Source organism: Alexandromys fortis, unplaced genomic scaffold (genome assembly GCF_014885135.2).
Source record: "Alexandromys fortis isolate MF-2015 unplaced genomic scaffold, M_Fortis_MF-2015_v1.1 scaffold_77, whole genome shotgun sequence".
Taxonomy (NCBI): Eukaryota; Metazoa; Chordata; class Mammalia; order Rodentia; family Cricetidae; genus Alexandromys; species Alexandromys fortis.
Window position 1 is genome coordinate 5,970,024 of NW_026067967.1, and position 24,289 is coordinate 5,994,312.

The 24,289-nt window shown below is 43.5% G+C and overlaps 1 protein-coding gene across 3 annotated transcripts in view; it reads left to right on the forward strand.

The window, feature by feature from the left end:
• Positions 1-24,289, forward strand: part of Gab2 (GRB2 associated binding protein 2) — a 127,984-nt gene that overhangs the window by 1,213 nt on the left and 102,482 nt on the right. The gene's annotated exons all lie outside the window — the stretch shown is intronic.

Below are 24,289 nucleotides of genomic sequence, written 5' to 3' on the forward strand. Positions count from 1 at the left end.
GGACTCCGAGAAATCACTCCCACAGCCTGGAAGTGAGCGGTTGCTCCCAGCTGCACTGCATCAAGGGAGCTCCCAACAGACCCTGCCCTCTGTCAGCTGCGCTAGCGGCTGGCCATGGGGGACAGAAGCTTACCAGAGTTTCCTGTCTCTGCTCCCCTGATCAGAATCAAGGGACTTCTGGCCTCTGGACTGAGGAAGTGACATTCTGTTTTTCAAAGGAAGTGTTGTTGTTGGGGAGTGCAACTGTGTCAGTGAAATCAGGCTCTGACTTAGGTCATTCGTGCGGGGGTGGGTGGGGGAAATCTAAGGATTTGGTGCGTGACTTTTGAACATGAACAAAGATTTGACATATAGTACAGTAGAGGTGTTTAATGTTTAAGGCTCATTTTGGGGGGTTTAATGTGGGTAAAATATTTTAGTTGTTAGGAGAGGATTTTGTTTTGTTTTGCCTTGCCTGTTGCTGTAACCCAGGCCTGCAATTTCAACGCTTGCATTCGGGAGACAGAGACAGGAAGATCACAGGTTCAAAGCCAGCATAGTTTTAGCATTCTAGGCCAGCTTAAGGAACATGAGATCCTGTCTCTCTTTCGAATACACACAACCCAGTTCCCCCACCCTCAAACCCAACAAACAACACTCAAGCTAGTGCTTGAGTGAACAGCACCAGGATGGCCCAGTGGGTAAAAGGGCTTGTCCCTCAAGCCTGGTGACTGAAATTTGATCTTCTGGAAACGACGTTAAGATGGAAGAAGAGTTCTGACCTCCATGCCCATGCTGTGGTGTTTATATGCACTCACATACCCAATAATAATTTTAAAAATTAGGGGGAAGTTTTTTATTTAAGGGGTGTGGTTGGTCATGCCTGTAATCCCAACCCTTGGAAAGCAGAGGCAGCAGTATCAAGAGTTCAAAACCATCCTTGGCTGCACAGTCAGCTAAAGGCCAGTCCAAACTACATGACCAGCCAGTGGGATAGTATCCTGTTTTTAAAAAATGCAGTTTTCTAATTAGAAGGGAATGTAACATTGTTGGTAGGATGCTTGCCTAGCATACAAGATGTCCTGGGTTTTATCCCAGCACTGCCTAAAACAGGGCTGGGTGACCAGGTCTGGAATGCCAAGGAGAAGGAAGAAGGATTAGAAGTTCAGGTCATCCTTGAACTGGAAAAAAAAAAATACTACTACTTTAGAAGTCTTTGAAACTTTGTTTTTGAAACAGCTTGCAAAAAAGTTGATACTGTTGCTCTTTGACTCCTGGCTACATCAACCCTTCCCGCTAGATTCTCTTTATGACCTAGCTCCTGAGTGTTTTTTAGAACAGCTTTAGCTCAAAATAGCCAAGTTTGGAGGCTTGTGTCAAACTCGGGGTTTTACCCATTTAAACTCCTTAGTGCTCTTGGGTCCTCTGATGACCTCAGCCTCCCCCCCTCCCCGCCCCCTTCACACATTCCCTGTGGCTCCAGCCCCTAAGGCATCTGACTGGAGCAACAGCTTGTGTGACTGGAAGCCTCTCCAGTTGGAGCAGTCCAGTCCTGCTTCAAATAAGCGATCTAACTAACCCAGGCTTCCTGAGCACTGAGCACAGCCTCCTTCTACATCCACCAAGTTTCTGGAGCAAACAGTTGGCTTCTGCATGCACATCCTCATACTAGGGTGGGGACTAAAGGGCTTCCCTATGAACTCAAGATTCTGGGCAAATGGGCTATCACTGAATCCCCAGCCCTTACATTTTCTTTTAAAATCTTTTAAAATCTCTGCCAACTGTTTTGAGTTACAACTCTGTTCTTGGTTTCTTAGAAGCTCAAATTAATTAGACTCAAACTTAGAGATATTTTCCAGTCAAATTGCTACATGTATCACACCTAAATAGCTGTAATAGTCAGATGATTATTGTAGATTGACATGTCTTCATTTTAAGGGTGTGTCAAGCATCAGAGATGGAGAAAGTGGCTTATTAACTACATGACAGCTGAAGGCTATTTTGAAACCTGACTTTAATTTGTGGGAAAAGGTAGGAAATAGGGAAAAATACAGAAGTTCTGTTGCCGGAACGTGATGTGTTGTGTTGTTTGTGATAGGGTCTAACCCTCACATTGGCCTGAAACTCACTGTGTAGCCCAGGCTAGCCTTGAAGTCAGTAATCTCCTGGTTCTCTCACATGCTGGTATTGAAGGCATATGTCACCACATCCGGCAACAGGGTTTTGTTTTGTTTTGTTTTCTCATTGGATTTTCTAATTGATTAGCCATAAGCAAGAACAAATGACCTAGAGCAGCGTTTCTCAACATGTGGGTCGCTGCACCTTTCACAGGGGCCGCGTGTCGGATAGCCCGCGTACCAGATGTTTACATGATGATTCATAACAGTAGCAAAATCACAAGTTATGAAGTAGCAATGAAATAACTTTATGACTGGGGGTCACCACAAGACGAGGAGCCGTGTTAAAGGGTCGCAGGGTTAAGAGGTCGAGAAGCACTAAGCTAGAGAGTATTTGTTATGTGTCCTAAAGAAATTGGATGGGTGGGGAAGAGAAGGAACATACTGTGTGTTACCCAGGGTGCATTATGGGATTCCACGGAGAAGTGGACAAGGAGCTTCGTCCCCGTGTGTGGCTGTGAGAACACATGCATGAGAACACATGGGCACATGTATTTAAATATTAAACAGGATTTTGTGGAGGGAAAATTTACAGCACACAGTACGTTACAGGCTATTATAATTTCACAGTATGGCAAGATTTGAGGGAAAAGAAGATTGGTCACAGCGTTGCCCCCTGGTGGTTTATTTGAAGAAAGTTGTATTAGTTGGAATGACCAGCTGCGGGAACAAACAGTAACTGTCTGTTCTTCTTTTATTATCATTATTAAATATGTGTGTTCCTGGCTTTGGATTAGTCCGCTGACCCAGCCCTTCAGTGTTGGCTGGTGACCTTGTCTTGTCGTCACAAAGAAAATCAATCAGGGTATGGCTGTCCGCAAAAATCCCAGTCAGATGTCCCGGTTTACCCGGGGTTTCCACGATTTCTCTCCTCCTCTCAGAGCAGATGAGGCACCCCTCTCCCAGCTAACTTTGGCTCAGACCCAGCCCCTGCCCCGCCCACCCAGCTGGTCCCATCCTCACCCCTCGCCCATGAAGTCTAATTTGTGTCACCCATATCATCTTGGATGTGTGGCCTGGCACTGGAGCCTGATCAACCCCCCATGGCCAGGGTTAAAGGGTGCCACCATGCCTACCTTATTGATAATTTAAAGGACCAGCTGTTATTTCGCAGACTTTATTATTCTGTTCTCTATTATAACATTTTTCTATTTTTCTATCTTTGATGAATATTGCTTTTCTAGTTTTTTTCAATGTGGGCACTTAAATTACTGATTTGAGGCTTTTCTTCTAGTACTGTTATATGCATTCAGTGCCATAAGTCCCCTTTGAGGATTGTATTAGCTTATTCTAAAATTTTTAATAATTTGTATTTTCGTTTTTCATTTAGTTCAATGTCTTTTATTTCTCTTGAGACTTTCTTTGACTCATGGATTACTTGGATGTATGTTGTTTAGTTTCCAAATGTTCGTAGGTTTTCTTGTTATTTCTCTGTTCCCAATTCCTATTTTGGCTCTATGGTGGAAATAAAATACATTCTGTATAATAACAATCATTTTAAGTTTGTTGAGATATACTTTATGGCCCAAGATATGATTTTTCTTCCTTAATGTTCCTTGGCTACTTGAAATGATGTTTATTCTGCTATCACGAAATAGTCTACGATGCCAAGTGGACCAGGTGTGGCGGGACACACGAAGGGATAATTAGGAGGGTTATGAGTTTGATAGCCAGTGCTACATGGAGAGTTTGAGGTCAGCCTAGGGCCACACAGCAAGACTCTGTCTCCAAAATACAACAAAAATATTACTTTAACTCAGTCCATTCTCTTGAGCTTTACTTATGTAAGAGTTTTGCACGCATGTTTGTTTGTGTGTTGTGTATGTCCTAGTGCCTGTGGAGGCCATAAGTGGGCGTTGGATACTCTAGAACTTGGAGTTCCAGATGACTGTAACCTACCATGAGAACTGGAAACAGAACCTAGTTCCTCTGAAAGAGCAGCAGATGCTCTTAACGGCCAACTCATCTCTCCAGGCCCCCAGTGTTAGTGTATTTCATCTTAGCAATAGGAGCTCATGTAGCCCAGGATAGTCTTGCATATACTGTGTAGTCCGTGTTGCCCTTCAATGCCCTGAGCCGTTGTCTCTAGCATCATATCCTATTTCCTCGTGGAGAAGCAATCCACATGTTCATCAGTGAATGAATGGGTAAGAAAAATGTTACTTTTGTACACAAAAGAATAATCTTGCTGTGTGGTGGTGGTGCACGCCTTTAATCCCAGCACTCAGGAGTAGAGGCAGGTGGATTTCTGTGAGTTCAAGGTCTGCCTGGTCTACTGAGTTCCAAGAAAGCCATGCTGCATAAATAAACCCTGTCTTGAAAAAAAATTAAAGAAAGAAAAAAAAGATAATAATGTGAAAAATGTTGATGCATAGACATGCTACAAAATAGATGAACTTTGATGATGATATGATAAAGAAGCTACTCACAAAAGACATATTATATGACTATTTTCATAACTTATCTAGGTCGGTGATGAAAAGAATGGTGATTTGGAAGGTCTAAGGAGAGACTGTAAGGAACTATTTATTGTGCAGTGGATTCAGAGTTTCAGTGATACAGGTGGAAAGTCCTGAGTAAGACAAAATACTTATACACGTAAAATATTAACCAAATTTAATTTTAAAAATCTGCATTTGGTAGGGGTTAGGAATGCTGCCAGTGTTGCTTTTTTTATTGCTGATATTTCTAAGGAAAGAGAAAAGACAGAATGGGCTCTCCATGGCCTTAACTCGTCAGAGTCTGAGCACCAGAGGCAGTGAATTTACACGAAGCTTGAAAGCACATCTGTTCCGTCCCCAAATGCAGCACCTCTGGCATTGCTTCCTGTCTCCGGCTGGTCTTCAGATCGGAGGGAGTAACAGGATACGATAGCCGGGTGCTAAGCAAAATGTGCAGAAGTGTAAAGCAGGCCTTTGCCAGCTTCCAGATTAACTCTGACAACCATGACTGGAGAATACATCACATTCTTTCCCTTCCTAAAGGAGTAAATCAGTGCCTAACCCTGCCTTCAAAGAACCCGAAGACTAGGGAGATAGAAATCATATGCACGAGAAGCCGAATGCTGCCCTTATATGGGCAGAGACGATCCGGGACACACACCGTGAAAAGGCGAGAGCTCTAGGTGTAGACGATGACAGGAGTTTTGAGACCGAAGGGAGTCAGCCTGACTTAGACTCACAAGTGTGGGGGATGAAAAGAAGTACGGTGTGCAGGATAACGGAGGCTACAAATATGGGATTAGGAAACAGTAAATCCACCCAGAATGGAGGAGTCAAGTCCATAGAGGAAACCCGAAAGAGGATGTTCTCTAGAAGGCCTTGGGTGGTAGGGTGGCATTGACTGGTGGAGCATCCCTCTTGCCCAGCAAGTCTTTGCCTCACAGCTGGCCCCTTTTTCTCTGTGAGATGTCAGTCAGTCAGAGTTGACAGTGTTTATCTTCAGAAGACCTGCCTCGGTGTTTGGGTTCTTGAGTGAATTATTTCCTTCTCTGCTTCCTACTTTATTACCTGTAAAACTGGGAATAATGCTTTGTTTGGTTTGGTTTCTCTGTAGCTTTGGAGTCTGTCCTGGAACTAGCTCTTGTAGACCAGGCTGGTCTCAAACTCAGAGAGATCCACCTGCCTCTGCCTCCCGAGTGCTGGGATTAAGGGCGTGCGCCACCACTGCCTGGCTGGAATGATGCTTCTTACTCCACTGAGTTTGAGATTTACCAGGATAACATGGGAAAAAAAACCCTCGAGTTTTGCCTAACCCAGAGCTGTGTGGCGGTATTTAGTGGCGGAGGAGGTAGCAGAGTGGAGTGATGCGGACTTACACTTACTGAACCTTTCTTTCATGGGGAATCTGAACATGTCAGCGAGCACCTTCATGTCCATTTCACGCTGGGGCCAGATTAGCGTTGTGGTGGCATAAAGTGGGATTCCGAAGCTAGAATTGAGTGCTGAGGAGTTAGATTTGCCTGCGAGGACCATCTCAAGGGTCTTCCAGTTTCAAGGGATGGAAATTAAATCATAGTGAGTTGCCCAAAGCCCTGACTTTGAGAAATGTCTATGTGCTGGGAGTGTGGAGCTACACGTGAGAGCCTGGGACACACATTTGACACGGGTCTGAAATGATGAAACCTTCTAGGGAGCGGCGTGTTTGCTTTTGTTGCTCTGATAAAATATTGTAACTAAAAGTAACTTAGGAAAGAAAGAGTTTATTTTGGTTTATAGTTCCAGAGTGTTTGAGTCCATGATGGCAGGGCACGAGAACAGGAAGCTGGTTAATAGCATTTTATCTACACACCAGGAAACGGTGAACTGGAAGCTGACCTAAAGGCTCCACATCCTCCTCAAACAGCACACACGAACTGGGAACTAAGTGTTCAGACATCCAAGTTTATGGGAGACATTTCTCATTCAAACTGCTCCTCGAAGTCATTCTTCAAACTCAGCTCAGAGATCCTCTCCAAGTGTCTCCAAAGTGAGCCTTTGCTGGACTTGCTTCTAAAATACATTTTAAACTCCAGCATTCTGATGCTGGGCTGGCATTGACTTCTGATATCATACTAGTAATCTAATGATTTCTTTGTGATATGCTATGGCAAGGTCTTCCAGGTTTATTTTATACATATCTTGATCCAGATATGGAATTATCCAGTTCCTTAAAGGATTCTGCTTCCTTTTATGAAAAATGCAATATAGAAACTCACTATGGAAAGTAAAGAATTTCATCATCAGGTTGGTTGCACAGTTGGTTTTCACATGGTAACAAGCTATCGATAAGCTTGCATTTCATATTCTGCTTCTCCCCCATACACTGTAATTATGAATAGGTGCATTTACTTCTCCAGTTTTTAACTATTGAAATCTTGATTATATAGAAAAATAAAGCAACTTGTGAAATGAATAAAGATTCATATGGTGTCCCATATTATCAAGACATCACATTTGTTTCATCTTTACTTTTCCTTTTTTCTTTTTCTTTTTCTTTTTTTTAAACTTATAGCGCCTGGTATTCCCAGGTTGCCCCTCATCCAAGGACTACCCAGGCCCATCCCTGCTTACCTTCTGAGATCAGAAGACATGTGGTCTTTTTGTAAATCCTAGAAGTGTCTATAAATCTTAAGGTTATCGTCTTAGTGAAGATGCCGTATATTACATATCTATTTCCCACTTGGACATTTATGTTGCTTCCAGTTATTTACTAGCATGTGTGATCTGTATGTCATAGAGGTGGCAGTCTTCTAAGAATCCCACTGAGCCGTTAACCATTGTTTTATATATATAGCATGCTGTAACTACAGTTCCCATGGGAGATTTCTTGGAAAGAAAATCAGCATCGTTCCTTAGTCTGTCTTAAAAGAATGTGTCAGTTGGAGTTCTGGTGGTTTGCACAGCCCGGTTCTTTATTCTTTAAAGTTTTGAACAAACATTACATTAGGGTTGGTGGCATTTCCTTGAATAAGAAAGAACCAGAGGGGACTGGCGAGATGGCTCAGTGGGTAAAGAGCATTTGCTACCAAGCCTGCTGACTTGGGTTTGATCTCCAGAACCTACATGTGGAAGGAAAGAACGGACTCGCCAGGTTGCTCTTCACACATGTGCTGGGGCTTGCATAGGTCCTCCTCCCGCTTATATACAGGCAATTAATTGATTAATTAATTATGTTGTTTTTAAAGGAAATGACTAGAACAAGAACGGAGTTGAAAGGAAGACTGTTTCAGCCGCAGGTTCTGGAAACTTTTACAGAATGAGACATTAAAAATTAGTTGGTTTTTTTGTTTGTTTGCTTGCTTGCAAACAGGGTTTTTCTGTAGCTTTTGAACCTGTCCTGGAACTTGCTCTGTAGACCAGGCTAGCCTCAAACTCACAGAAATCCACACGCCTCTGCTTCCTGAGTGCTGGGATTAAAGGCATGCACCACCACTGTCCTGCAAAAACTAGTTTTTTTTTTCATGCCATACATGGTGGCATATGCCTTCTAGTCCCCTTACATGGCAGGCTGAGGTGGAACCTGGGCAACATAGTGAGATACGATCTCAAAATCGAACAGGAGGAGGGGCTCACAAGGCCTTCACTCCTATCTGAGAATCTATAGGCAGTTAAGGGTTGCTAGAGGAGGAGGAGGAAACATTTTCTTCAACAGTGTAGCTACTAGTAAGATGTCCATGTTCCTAGTGTCGCCATTGCTGCTGTAACCAACTCTAATAAAATTCACTAGGACGGATGGACACACACACACACACACACACACACGGAAGTAAAAGGGGGGGTCTACTTGGAAAAAGGAAGGAGAGCAACCGGAATGGGAGAGGGACAAGAGATGATAACAAGGGGAGTAAATATGATCAAAACACATTCCAAACATGTATTGTAGTGAGATACATTTTCTGTATAATTGATATATGCTTAACAACACATAAAAACAAAAATAGAATTTTTAGTGACCCTTAAATTTTACTTTTATAATGTAGTTATAAAAATAGATAACAGCAAAGTAACCATAGTAGCGGGACCTGCAACAAAGTAACAGTATTAGCAGGACCCACAACAAAGCAACCATAGTAGTGGGACCCATAACAAAGTAACCATAGCCGTTTGACCTGCAACAAAGTAATAATAGTAGTGGGGCCAGCAACAAAGCAACCATAGAGGCAGGACCTGCAACAAAGTAATCATAGTGGGGCTGCAACAAAGTAACCATATTGGCAGGACCCACAGCAAAGTAACAATATTGGCGGGACTTGCAACAAAGTAACAGTTTTAGAGGGACCAGCAACAAAGTAATCATGTTAGCGGGATGTGCAACAAAGTAACAATATTAGTGGGACTTGCAACAAAGGAGACACAATATTTAAATGTATTTCTTTTGTCTATTTTTTCTGTATTTATATATTTGTGTCATTTATAAACTCTGGAAGACTGTTCACCCTGTGTATTACCTTAAGTTTGTATATTAAAAATATTGTGTCAGAAAATAGTCTCCTAAGACATAGCTTGCTTGTTTGTTTGTTTCAGAGAGGGTTGTATAGCCTCGGCTAGCCTGGAACTCACTATGTAGTCTAGGCTAGCCTCAGACTCATAGAGATCCACTGGTTCTGTCTCCTGAGTGCTGTGTAATATTTGTTATATTTTTATAATATTTAATCCTGTCACTAAAGGTGTTCACCGCCATACCCAGTAAACCACGGCTTTTTAAATGACCATATAAGTAGAGCAGCATTAATATGGAGCTTCTCAAGTATATGTAATGAATTTTTATCCATTTCATGCTCCTTTTAAAGACATGTATTTTTATTAATTCTTTGACAATTTAATATAATATATTTTGATTATATTTACTTCCCATCTTATCTCTACCTCCCTAATCCCTTGAACTGCTTGTCCTCTTTTGTCTTTTTAAAAAATAAGCCATGGAGTGCAGCCAAGCTATCCACTACACTCCTGGGTGTGAGGCCATTCACTGGGGTGTGGTGGGCCTACTAGGGATAGCACCTTTAAGAATGCTGACTTTCCTGCCCTCAGAAACCATCATCTGCCCATACTTCTTTGGTTAAGGATGGGGCCTGTAAACCTTCCTCCTCCGTGCTGTGCTGACTGGCTCGGTCTTGCACAGGCGTTCACAGCGACTGAGAGTTCACGGTGCAGCAGCATTTCATGCCCTTGGTATTCACTGATTCATCATGAACTCTCTGTAAATACAGATGTTTGCCTGGATCTAGATGGATGGTCTGACACTTCTTCCCGTAGTCTGTCTTCTGTCCCCATCATTTCTTCTCCACATGACCTTAGGTTTGAGGTCCAGTGAAATGTTGATTTCTACAGCAAACACACTGGCTTTTAATTGCAATAGTCATATTAATTGCATACTGTCTCTTCTGTACTTTCTTCCTAGGTTATTATTGTATGAACAGGGAGAAACTTAGCACTATGTATTAAGTTCTAAAATGCTGTAGTAGCTAGCAAGAAGCAGCATTCGCCACTAAGATGATCATTCAGACCCTCGAGTCTTTGTGTGTTTGTGTGTGTGTGTATATGTGTGTATATATATATATATTTCTTGAGACAGGATTTCTCTGTAGCTTTGGAGCCTGTCCTGAAACCAGCTCTTGTAGACCAGGCTGGCCTCGAACTCACAGAGATCCGCCTGCCTCTGCCTCCCGAGTGAGTGCTGGGATTAAAGGTGGGCGCCACCATCGCCCGGCTATATTATTAAAATCACTCTTGAGATGACCAAAAAGCACTTGTTGGCATACATTCTTCATGCAGTGTTGGGTCTTGGACAGACAACTCCTTTCAAGTATGTCGCATCCATTGACCATGCTCATTCTGCCCCTTTCCGTCATTTTAGCCCCCCTCCCTCTCTCTGAGTCCCAACTTGTCTCCTTCCTCCTATAATCTCCTAGGCTTTCATGACATAGACATAGAAGCATGATGTCTCTATAAAGAGTTCTAAGACCCTTAGTGAAAAGTGGCGTTCGTTTTTCTGCATCTGACTTTCTCACTCAGTATGATGACCTAGTTTCATCTAATTTTCAGCAAATATGATTTTTACTATTCTTCATGACTGCATGAAAAAATTCAAGTGAATTTTCAGATGCTAATGACAGATGTGTAAAAAAGCATGGTCTCTGAAGTTAGTCCTGGGTTGGAGTCTAAGCCTCCCTCCCATTGTTGTGTGGGATTGAGTCTATTTTTCCCCTTTCTGAGCTTTAATTTCCTATTCTGACTGGGCCAGAAAGGAAGCAAGACTGTCCTGGGGAGTCTGTGTAAAGGGGAAGACATCTAAAACACAGCTTTCTTGTAGTATTTGAAGAGCTGCACATAGGGATGCCAGGTCTGGTGGGAAGGAGTAGCTCCTCCAGGGGAAAATATCAGAAGTGGGTGACATTTGAGATGGGCCCCCAAAATGAATCACGATCAAATGTCGCATGAGGTAAGTCTCCAGAATCATAACTGAAAAGCCCTTGAGAGAGAACCACTAAATTCATAGGCACATCTGGTTGGATCACTCACTCATTCCTACTGAACTACAGGTGATTCTCCGCTCAAATTAGTTTTCTTTTCTCTTTTTGAGACAGGACCACATGCATTCCAGATAGTTTTAAACTTGGTAAGTGTATGAGGATGGCTTTGAACTCCTGATACCCCTTGTATCAACCATCTAAATGCTGGGATCGTAAGTGTGTGCTATCACGTCTAGCTTAATGTTATTTCAAGTTTTCTCATCTACAACACCCGAAGTCACTTCTTAGTTGTGTCATTTATATCACAGAGTATCTAACATTTAAACAAGCAATTCCTTTAAAAGTATGAGTTGATAATACATGAATATATTCCATCAGTAGCGATCAAAGACATCTAGACAGAATTGTCAAGTATTTTTTTTTAATTATGTCTAGTATCCAAGAGAGATCATGGGAACCTAAACACTACCTATCCTTTCTGAAATTCTATTAGTTACAGTGCATCCAAAAGCCTTATGACTAACTCCACCCTGTGAATTAGAAATTTAACATTTAGAAATTCATCCTAGCCATAGAAATCTTTGTTTTAAAGTGTCATATCATGTAAACTAGCTGAGATCTGAGAGGTGTAAGTAGAACATGTGCTTAGCATGAGTGAAGCCCTGGGTTCAGTTTGCCAGCAAAACAAACAGACAAACAAAAACAAACAAACATATTAGACCTTAATCAAAAGGCAGATAAGCCACGTAGTAAACAAATAGTTAGATATCTAAGTGTCCTAGAACTGAAGAACCATATATTTTTTCACTCTAATAACCCTGACTATGTACAGTGTTTAATCTATCCCTGACAATACATTCAGCATCACAGCAGCCTATAGAGTAATTGTGTAAGGGAATCCAAACAGAAGACAGTAAAGAGCATGCGCAGCAGAAAGCGGAGGTAAAGATCCCACCAGCTAAGGAGAGCAGTCAGTCAGCAGGGCTGACATAGTCCTGAGACTCAAAGAAGTGATCATATGAGATCTTCTAACCCAGTCATGACATGTGTTCCTGTACATCGACCTTGGCCACAACCCACAAGAGAGTGGGAAGAAATTGTGGACCCTTTGATCTAGCAGGTTGAGACAAACCAATTACAGGTGTTAAGGGGAAAGAAAAGAAAAAAAAGGGGAGGGCCAGTTCCTGGTGAATGTGCAATATGCTCCAGTCCAGACAGAAGGGAAATGGAGTCACTAGGGGCAGGGATGCTATCATCCCACCACTGGTATAGACAGAAGTCTGATCGGTCTAGTGGTCTCATGGAAATTTGCCAATTCTCCATCCAAGAGGGCTTAGTATGGTAGTAGAGGATGGCAGAAAATGGCCCGACAGAGAACATTAGAGCTGATTGCTGTTCTTTAGGTCTGCAGACCACACAGTGAAGGAACTCATTCTCCAAATACACATTTAGACAATGCTGGTTAAGCAGTGAGGAACTCTGTTCGGGAGACAAAAGTCTTTGCCCCTTACCCTCGTAGCCGTACCTCATATCCGAACAACTAGGAGTCTAGAAAGGCACGGGGAAGAAGCGTCAGAGACTGTGCACCTTCTGCACAGCGAGAAACAGAGCAGAAGAACCGGGGAGGAAACCGATCTACCCTTCACATCTGCAGAAACGCTAGAGTAGCCAGAGGTGGACACGGAAATTTTCAGTGGTGGATTTTGAATCATCCAGCATGGCCAGAAAGTTGTGTGGGCTCGGCACGAGGTTCATGGAAAAGGGAGATTTTTGTCTCTTCTAAAGAAAAACATTCACATTTACCTTGCTTTGGCCTACAGCTGTTAAACTAACCAACCAAAGTTACCATATTTCCATATTACAGACTAGGAAGAAGGAAATAGTTACATATTTTTTCCTCTTAGTTCTTCCGGTTATCCGAGTCACTTAATCATAAAACTTTGGTCACGCTAAAACAGGTTTGAAACCTAAGCATGTTTCAGTGGCATAAAACAGCATTTTCATTTTTGCACGTGGATTCTGTGGTCTTGGGAATTCAGACCGCAGAGCGAGAACTTACTTGTGCTTGCCAGCATCCAGGGCCTAAGCGTGAGAGCGGGTGGCTTGAAATAACTTAATGGCTCGAAGCTGGAGCCATCCTGAAGCGTCTTCACTCACCTATCACCAGGCCTGCAGTGACTCAGAAACACCACCCAGCACTTTCACACACGTGTGCATATCTTTACGTGCAGCCTGGACGTCCTCAAAAACACTCAGAGAACGTAGACTTCTTTACACGGTGGCTTAGAGCTGCAGGGGCAAGCATCTTTATGGTCAGGACTTCACTTTATAGAGCCTTAGAAATCGTGTGCTACTTTTGCCATTTATTGATCGAGAGACTCACAAATCCCTTTCAATTGGAGAAATCTATGTTCCTTTAACATAGATTTGAAACTTCTTGATAGATGAAATAGAATTTATGATATTTACTTATTTTTAGATGTCCAAATTTTATTTATTTTATATTGGTGGTAGGCCATGCACATGCTGTGGTGTGCAGTTGGGTGTCAGAGACCAACTCCCAGGACTCAGTTCTCTCTCTCCACCATGTGGGTTCCAAGGATTAGACCCATTATCTGGCTTGGCAGCAAATGCCTTTACCCACTGAATCATGTTGCTGGCCTAATTTGTGACCTCTGCTTCTTATGGGTACATATGCATGCACACCACACATGTGGGTGCCTCCAGAGACCTAAAGAGGGCATCCGATCTCATGGGGCTGCAGTTCCAGGCGGTGTGAGGCACCTGACATGGGAGCAAAACGTGGGTCCTCTGGAAGGGCAGCAGGCGCTCTTAACTGCTGAGCCATCTCTCTAGTCTTTGATTTTATGGCTCTGTTCTTTCCATTCCTCCACAGAGATAGAAGGGTCAGGCTTCTCTCCGTCGTCTTCTTTCTGACCAGGGCTTTTAGATCATAATCCTTTTTCTACCTCAAGCCTGCCTGCAAGCAGGGAGACACTTGAGAAAATGCAGAGAAGCTATCTTGACACAAAGACCCAAGTCAAGAAGTCCTTCAAAACTGTCTTAACAGTTCTCCGTTCTATCACAGTTCAGAGTAAGGTGACTTAAGCTGTGGCAAGAGTAAAACAAACTTCCTTCCATCAAACCACATTTCCACGACGCCAGCATCATGCAGGAGCTCGGAAAGCAGGTAGGAAGTTGTAAGGGACTCAGAAGAGCGCTTTAAGAACGCTTTGTCCTCTTTCCTAAAGACACACAATTGGTTTTCTGATTTAAAACTGGAGACGAGTTTGACCTGATTGTTAAATGGATGCTTGGATGATTTACATGAAAACTGAGACAAAACCCAGGTCCCTATCTCATTCTTTTTTTTTTATCTCATTCTTTATAAAGATTTCTAACACGATTTCCAAACGACTTGATGAAGTTAAAAAGTATAAACCCTGGAGCCAGCTGTGATGTGGGTGTCTTTAACCCCAGTCTTCAGGAGGCAGAAACAGTCAGATCTCTGTGACTTTGAGACCAGGCTTGTCTACATAGTGAGTTGCAGACCAGCCAGAGCTACATAGTGACAGTCTCAAAAATTGTTCACACACATACATGCATACACATACATGCACACATAGGTAAAGGTTCTTATCACCTAACCTAACAACTGTAGTAAGGAGGCCGCTTGTTGGTTCCTGACTGCCCGGCTAGCTTAGACCCGAAATAATCACACAGAAACTGTATTAATTAAATCACTCCGCAGCCCATTAGCTCTAGCTTCTAATTGACTAACTCTTATATTAATTTAACCCATTTCTATTAATCTGTATATCACCACATGGCTGTGGCTTACCAGGTAAAGCCCACAGCATCTGTCTCTGCATGGCTTCTCTCTGACTCCACCCTTCTTTCTCCCAACATTCAGCCTAGCTTTCCCTGCCTACCTAAGTTCTGCCCTGCTATAGGTCCAAAGCAGTTTCTTTATTCATTAATGGTAATCACAGCACACAGAGGGGCCTCCCACATCACACCACTATATCCAGCTATAAAAATTTTAAGAAAAATGTAAATATTGATTTACTATTATCCTAAGTAAAGCAGAGCCTATAAGGGATAAGACTTAGGATATGTGTTGTTCAGAAGTCCATATGACTTTGCCACCTACCCCCTGATTAAAAATCTTCACACAGAGAAAAAAAAGGAGGTACAAATGTCCTGGTTTTCCCAAAATGAATCTTTTTATGAGGCTACCCACGTTGGCTGTTAAGGTGGATTTTTATCAGACCACCCACAGTGGCTATTAAGGTGGGCTTGACTAATAGCACTGTTTACAGCTTGCTGCCATGGGCACTAATGTGTCAGAGGTTTTCCAACTGCCTTTTAAGCCAAGGAGAAAGATACTAAGCACTTCCTTATCTGTTGAGCTTCCATCTCGAAGTGTTCTATGAACTGGGGCTGTGCTTGTTGAGATTATGCCAAAAAGTCCTGCGCTTTTCTGTCCTTACATGTGGTGTGTATGTTGTCCACGTGTAGCGTGCCTCGAAAGCTGCCTACTCTGTAGCTATTGAGTGTGTGATGGGAGGAGAAAAGGGCTGAGACCATCCTGGAAACAACCAAGCAAGTCTGAGTTAACGAATAGCTAAAATGCCTGTCTGCACGTGACAGTGATGACATGGGTTTGCCTTGCGAGGGATAAAAATATTACAGCAGGAAGTCTCCTTAAACTGGTAACGGTGGTGACTGGAAAGATTCAGAAGGGAGAAATGGACAAACTTCAACTTTTTAGCCTACTTCCCCATTTATGTTCAGGCTGACCTCAAACTCCTGGGCTCAAGGTGATCCCTTCTGAGACTGAGTGATATCCAATTATATATTGACCTGTATATCATGCTTTATTTGTGAATTCTCATCAGTTGATAAGCATTTGTATTGCTTTTACTCCTTGCCTATTATGAATAATGCCACTAGGACCATTCATGTGTTAGCTTTTGAATGGATGTATTTTTAGCTCTCTTGGCCATATGCCTAAAAGTAGAATTTCTCAGTCATATGGTGTGTTTAATTCTGTGAGATCAAAATTGTTCTCAGAGTTGACCCTATTAGAAATCCGTAATATTCATAGACACAAATGTATTTTCAATTCCCAAACTTTCAGGGAATTTATTAGAGTTTGGGGAAGAGTATCTTTCAGTGATTTGCATGTTTAAGGAAATAGACTTTATTTTGGATGAGTCTAAAGGGACTTCTAATTACAATTGGACTAGAAAAAGAGAAATCAATTCTTTCCCATGCGTAGTGACTTAACTTTGTATTGAAGACTCTGCAATACACACAGACTTACATCACTGCTATATTTTGGACAGTCCATTAGGTATAAATCTTCCTCTCTGAGAATCCAAAGCTTTCTTTTGGAAACCTGTGGCCCAGCAGAGGAGCGCTAAGGAAATACAGACCCTACTCATTGCAAGCAGGATGCCTCTCACGGAAGATCTTAATTATACGGTGGTCCTTGGCCTTTGGGAGCCTAGAGTAGACCCAGTTAATGGGTAACAGACAGGTAACCACTGAGAAAGTGATAGAGTGTTGACTTGAGGTTCCATGAGAACACAGAAGAAGGAGAGTTAATGAACAGATGATCAGGGACAGTTTGATGACACAGGAACTGGGTCTAGAAGGCCCAGGAAGAGCTGGACTAGCAGAGGAGAAGAAACTCCGTGAGAAAGCACACCTTGTAAGACTGGCTGCAGCATGTTGAGTGACTGGAATGGAGCTGGCCTACGGGAGAAGAGGGGGGATTGCGAGCTAAATAGTAGATGTTCTGGGACTCTGTACACACAAATCCATTGAAGGCTCTCGATTGGTAAATCCATTTAATTTGCTTAATGTGGCCAAACATTCAAACACGCGTCTTTTGCTATTGAGTAGTATATTTATGACTCACGAAAACAGGGAAAAGGGAAGGAGTGAGAAAGTTTATAGGGAAATTAGACAGGAAGCCTGCTCACCAATCTGCAATATAAGCCAGGGCCGGGGGATATTTCTTAATCCCACAGGCAGCCCCTGAAAGGGTAAGGAAGATGAGGCTCTTATCCTACCTCTGATGTTAACTGAAGTTGGTGCCTTTGGCCAGTTCACTACTTACTGAGATTCATCCTCAAGAAAGACAATACTGCTTACACAAGATAGTTGGATTCTACGCGAAGAACAGCGTGCATTTGCTCATTAAATACAATTCAGAGATCAGAAAATTGAGGAATAGAAAGACTAAAGAAAACCCTGGGGGTTACATTCTAGTAAATGAGATGGATGGGAAGGAATTTGTCCAGAAGAAACGAGTTAAAAGTACTCAAATTAGTATTCAGGACACAAGAGAAAAGGGTGGGCTTATCTCAGATTGTAGAGGAACTTGGAATGCCATGTTTTCTTTGTATTGTGTTCTGTACCGACTAAGGAATCATCATCTAATTTTCAAATGAAACCTTAGAAATATTCTCATTCAGTGCTCATCAAGTCTAGGATGAAATATATTTAAGCATATACCATTATTTTATGTACTATTGCATAAGAGAAACAAAAAACCATTGTAGGGCTGTAAAGATGACTCAGTGGCTAAGATCCCTTACTGCTCTTGCAGAGAACCAAGTTTGGTTCTGAGCTGCATCTCCACCTCCCCCCACCCAGTGTGTGTGCGTGCATGCGTGTGTGTGCGCGTGCGTGTGTGTGCTCGTGCGTGTGTGTGCACGCAGCCAGCAGACAGTCTAGAGGAATCAGTTCTCTCCCTCCCACCATGTGGATGTTTGGGCTTGAACTCGGGTCATCAGATTTGGTGACAAGTGCCCTTACCACTAAGCAACCTTGTCAGTTCCTATTTAATCTCCTTGTCACTCAAATGAGGTAGGTTATGGATCCCTTATTTATAAAAGCCAGGACAGGATACTCATAGAAAGACTGGTCTTATTCAAGACGAGAGGTCATCCGTCACTGCTCCGAAGGGAATGAGCCGCTCGTCAGTGGACAAACCAAAGTCCGCTGTGTCCCCACCCAGTGCTGGACAATGATATCACCCTCACTGCAGTAACAGGAATTTCTTTCTTTTCTATTTTGTTTTTTTAAAAAAGAAACTATCTTTTTTTTTCTTTTTACATACTAACCCTGGTTTCTACTCCTTCCCCTCCCCCCATTCTCAACACTTTCCCACACCCACCCCGCCCCATCCTCAGAGAGGGTAAGGCACATTGCTTTGAGGAAGGTGCAAGGCCCTCCCTACTATATCTGGGCTGAGCAAGGTATCCATCCAAAGAGAATGGGTTCCCAATAAAGCCAGCACATGCAGTAGGGATAAATCCTGGTGCCACTGCCAGTGGCCCCACAGTCTGCCCCAGCCATGCAACTGTCACCCACATTCCAGGGATCTAGTTTGGTCCTATGCTGGTTCCTTCCCTGTCTGGCTGAAGTCGGTGAGCTCCCATTAGCTCAGGTGGACTGTTTCTGTGGGTGCCCCCATCATGGTCTTGACTTCTTTGCTCATATTCTCACTCCTCCCACTCTTCAGCTGAACTTTGGGAGCTCAGCTTAGTGCTCTGCTGCGGGTCTCTGCCTCTGTTTCCATCAGTTGCTGGATGAAGGTTCTATGGTGACATTTAAGATATTCATCAGTCTGACTACAGGGCAAGGCCAGATTGGGCACTCTCTCCTCTATTACTTAGGGTCTTAGCTGGGATCATCCTTGTGTGACTCCCTCAATCAAAGTATCTCTTTCCTTACTCTCCATCTCTGCCCTTCCTCCATCTCGACTATCCCGTTCCCTCAACAACTGGAGGATAATGGAAATTTCTATTTAAAAGAAGAAAACTCACTTTTTGCCCCTGTTAACAGTCCAACTGGAGAGAAGCCATTTGTGTTGGCGGTCAGAACCCTCTCCTAGCGAGATCTTGTGCTCCCGTAGTAAGGAGGAAGCCAAGGCAAGGAGGCAGCAGGGACATTTAGTTTCAGTTAAGTCAAGGGGGGACTCGCTTTTAATCAGATCTTCATGGTTTCAGTTTCTAGAAAGTGTCTGTTGCTCTCTTGTTCTTACAACATCAGCCCTTGAGTTTGGTGCTCGGACTGAGTGCCTGGAGAGCCAGTGATAAGTAGCTGACATCCCTGAGGAGACGCCTCCTCTCTGGAGAACAATGGTCTTAAATTAGACTAAAGACATGCTAGCTTACAGCAGGAAGTGATGTGAACAGCGGGAGCTATTGATCGGGTGATTCAGAAATATAAACAGTCTGAAAAAAACCGTTCATTCTGATTTTCCTCGTTGAATATGTAGTGAGCACTTACTGATGGCTTCCCCTGACACCATCCCTTTTAATCCTCGGTAGCTGTCCATGTGCTTCGTCTACCCTGTGTCTCTGTGTGGCTAGACAGTACATTCCATCCCCAGGCCTCCGTAACTATTTAACTAATTGCACCCTAAGCAGGAGCAGTCTGAATGTATTTTCCCTTGGTGGGATTCTTCATTCTGCCACCAGATTGGTTAATATCAGAAGTAGCCGTCCTGACTTTGGGCTTACAGAGAAGCTCACATCATTGTGAGACGCAGCAGTGCCTGTCTTCCCGTTGACCTGCTGTGAAGATGGCTTGGGATCTTGATTATAAAGCACCTTACAGAAAGCCTAGCATACAGTATAAATCTGGGTTTTAAATGGTTTTTAATCACACAATGACAAAATTCAACTCAGACAAAATTAAGAAAAAACAGAAATGTATTTGGGGTGATCATTAGGAAGCTCGTAAAACTGGAAGAAGTGTTTCAGATTCCGGAGCAACTCTGATGGCTTTGGACTTGCAGTCGTACTTGGAGCTTCCAAAGCTCCTCCTGTATTACTTACTGTTTGGCTACAGCTGGTTTGCTTCTCCCCTGTAGACCAGCTTTCTCCCAATGGTAGGAAAGAAATTTGCAGTCAGCTCATACTCCTTCCCCCAGTTATCCTCTGTCTGAGACTCTTGTGAGGCCTCTGTTCTTAGAACTCTAAATGGAAAGGCCTGGAATAACCTAGGTTATACTTTTACCTCGTGGCTAATCCGTGTGGCCAGGGGCTGGAGAACTGTGCCTCTCAGCCCAGAGCAGCACGTCTCTCACCCGATCATCCTGATGGGTGTGTCCTGTTTGTAAGGCACACAGAGTAGTTTCCCTGTGGGAAATGGAATCATTCATTGCTAGTGATAAAGCGCATGTCCATAGTTTGCCTTTTTGTCCTAAGCTTGTTCATTCCTTTTATCTTTCTGATAGATTGGGGGAGGCGGGAGTTAAAAAGTAGGGGAGAATAAAGTATATTATTGTGTGTTTTTATGTAGTAAGTAAATTCCATGCATTGTTTTATCATATTCATTTATTATATTATTATTGTTATTATTATTATCCTATAGGGTAGATAATACACTCATTTCATCCACCCAGAAAGAAGCTCAGATTAAGGAACTTCTCCCCAAGTCATGCAATGATAAAGCCTGACACTCCGGGTCCACTTATCTCCAAAGCTTATTAGACATTTCTGTACTGTGTTATACAAAATAAAGTGAGCATGGCCTGCACCACCACCTCTCCCGAATCTCAGACTCTAGCTAGAATTTGAAATGAGGCCTTGGAGAAATGACTCAGGGGTCAAAAGCACTGGCTCCTTTTTTTGGAGGCCCTGTGTTCAATTTCCAGGGCCTGCATGGCAACTCACAAGCAGCTCTAACCCCAGTTCCAGGGGATCTGACATCCTCTCCTGGCCTCTGAGGGTGCCGCATGCATGTAGTGCAAAGACATACATGCAAGCCAAGCATCCACACATATGATAAAAATGAGATTTAAAAATTTTAAAGAACTTAAGATGAAGGCTGGGTAGATGGGCCAGTCAAAAGTGCTTGCCACTCAGATGTGAAGACTTGTTTGTCTTCACAATGCCAGCAAGACAGGAACAGGAAGATTCCGGAGCTCAGCGACCAGCTGGCTAGACACAGAAGATGCAGAGGGCTGGAAAGGCGGCTCAGGGGTGAAGAGCACTTGCTGCTCTTCCAGAGAACTGGCTCCAGCTCACAGCTGCCTGTAACTCCAGCTTCGGAGGCTCTAAAACCCTCTTCTGGTCTCTTTGGGCACCTGCATGTATGCACACACACATATAACATAAAAACAGTCATACAAACACATGGGCAGGTACACACACATATACCACGCATGTTAATTGATAAAAATAAATTAAATTTTAGGCTTTCCGCTCTTACGTCACTCTTGTTCCAGCCCACGGTGGTCTTCTAAACAAGAATACTAGGGTGGGGATTAGCTCACTGCTAGAACGCTTGTTTGTCATAAACAAGGCCTCTGGTTCACTCCCTGGTATTGCAAAAAAGTTATAAAACAAAAATTTAAAAAGAAGTACTTTGTATCATAATCACAAAAATAAAATTGAAAAAAAATTAAAAAGACCATGATTTGAAAGAGAGCAAGGAGAGGCATTTGGGCGGGTTTGGAGAGAGAAGAGGAGAGGAAGACACGAACGCCATAATAATAATCTCAAAGACAGATGAAAAGCCACAGTGCTGTAAATGTGCTAGACCTGGAGGACACGTTTCTGAGCATGGCCTTCGGTTTCAGCGCTGTTGTAGAACACGCGGGATTTCTGGCTCAGAGCCCCACTGCTTACTGAGGCAGCGCATCCTGCGTCTCGGTTCACTCATCTTTAACGTGAGGCTGTGAGAGAACTTAGCTCATCAGGCCTATTGTGAGTCTGGGTGCGTCAGTCTGAAATGCTGAGAGCAGTGTCTAGTGCACAGCAAGTGCCTCAGCTGCCTCTGTGGCGGTGTCGCTGGTATCCATCGTAACGCCCTTCTCGGCTTAATGCAAAACAGGTGGACCTCTGCTGAAGGACGCATTATTCTGCTGCTTCAGTTCATGCCTGGGATCTCCGTGCTTAGCTTGCGGAGGAACAAACCCACCTCACCGTGATCTGAGGCAGAAATAAGCTAATCGTGACTTGAAATGAACAGTACTGAGGGAGAGGTTTTCCCGGCCTTCTTGTCCTGTGTATACATGTGCAGTTCCCATCTGTATCGCCTTATTATACTTACATATGGAGACAATTAATAAAAACCCCGAGACAGATAGTGGGGTTCAACCTGAAGATCAGAGAAGCAAAGCAGCCTAGCCACTAGAGAGCTCTCACCCCTATGAAATCTTCAGATTGAAAGATGGAGTTCCTGTCTCATCCCGCCTTATATTCCTCTCTAGTGCTGGGATTAAAGGCATGCACCACCTCTGCCCGGCCTCTATGGCTAACTAGTGTGGCTGCTGGGATTAAGGGCATGTGCCGCTACTGCCTGACCTGTATGGCTGACTGGTGTGGCTGTTTTATAGTCTGATCTTGAGGCAAGCTTTATTTATTAAAATACAAATGAAATATCACTACATACATGTAGCGTTTGTGCTACTACGTGTACTACGATACTACCACCTGCACTACGGGACAGTTCACGAGCTGGGCAAGGGGCTGGAGATTGAAACACACACACACAGAGGGGGGGTCATCTTTGAAACAAGAACGCCAAGAATGCCCCCTTGAATCAAGAACGCCAACTTTATTGTGTTCCAGGACAGCTTACATAGGGCCTTCCCTGACCAATGGCCACGCCCCAATTCTCAGCTGCAAGCCCACCAGAAACCACTCCCCTGTCTCATGCTGAGAGCAGCTGCAAGCACAGGAAAACAAGTTGTTTGTAGGAGATTAGGGCTCTGGGGATGTAGCTTCTGAATGGCTTGGAAGCTGGGACACCACGGCTGAATTTCATGGTTGGCAGAGGCTCCTCTGGAGAACCTGAGCGTTCTCTATGATACACCAGCTGGTAAGGGACGACGGGAAGTGGGAGGTCTGTCACTGGGTGAGCTTGGCGAGTGTGCCGGCCAGGGTTCTCTGTGAGAAGAGAGCTAATGGGATGAACACACACACGGAATTTAATAGAGTGGCTTACAGTCAGCGTTCCGACTGTTCCAACCATAGCTGTCTCCCAACAGAAAGGCCAATAATTCAATAGCTGTTTGGTCTACGAGGCTGGATAGCTCAGGTGGTCTCTGACATACACCAGAATCCTGAAGTAGTCAGCTCCAGTGTGGGTGAGGGACTGAACTGGGCAGCAAGAAAGCAAAGGGAAATGGCTTCCTTCTTCCCTGTCCCTTGGATAGACTGTGGCTAGAAGGCGTGGTTCAGATGTGAGGCAGGTCTTCCCACCACGAATGATCCAATCAAGACAAGTCCCTCACGGGTAAACCTGGCAGCGTGGGTTTTGGTTCATTCCAGATACAGTCAAATTGACACCCAAGATTAGCCATGGCAATTATTATGGGGTGCTCCAGTTCTGGGCCCTTCTTCTTGTTCTTTCTTGCTCAGTCCGGATTAGAACCTGATGTTAGGATCCAAGCCTCATTTGTAGTTGACAGGATCTCAAGGTGTTTGCTTCTGCACCAATGGCGTGTTGGAGACTATCTCGCTAATATGTACCCTCTCTGGTAACTTCTGATCTGATGATAGACGTGTTTGCAGTGTAACCATATACTGATAAAAACGGTTTTTCATAGTAGGCGTTTGACAATGAATACATCCATGAAGAAAACTATTTCAAGATGAACGTGAATGGATGTAGATTTTGCTTTTAAAAGTCTCATGAAACAGATTGAGACTATTCTGTAGCAGCAGTAGCTTAACTCAATTACCTAAATATTGGAAAATATACCGTTTATAGTCTTCCTTCTGTGGTAAGTCTTCATTTCATGATGCAATTAAAAGGATATTTAAGCTAGGTATGATGATACACGTATCCAACCCCAGCACTTACAAGGACAAGGGTATCAGGAGCTTAAGGCCCTGCTGTGTACCAGGTGTGAGGGCAATCTAGACAAAATGCACCCCTGTTTCACTCCCTGCCCACCCCAAACCTTCATATTATTTGAGTAAACTCGATGTTGTCAGCAGCGATTGGAAGTAGCTAGTTCTGATATTCGTCTCCCTCCCAGCCTCTGCCTTATTTTATGCTTAGGATCAGTAACTTCCTAGCAGGTTCTCTTCACTCTTAGGTCCCTGGTGTATCTACCCACCTGCTGGCGAGAATACGGGCCTCACCTTTGTACTTTCCAGAACTGTGGATAGCCTTTCACTGTGGCGCGTCTCACGCTTTA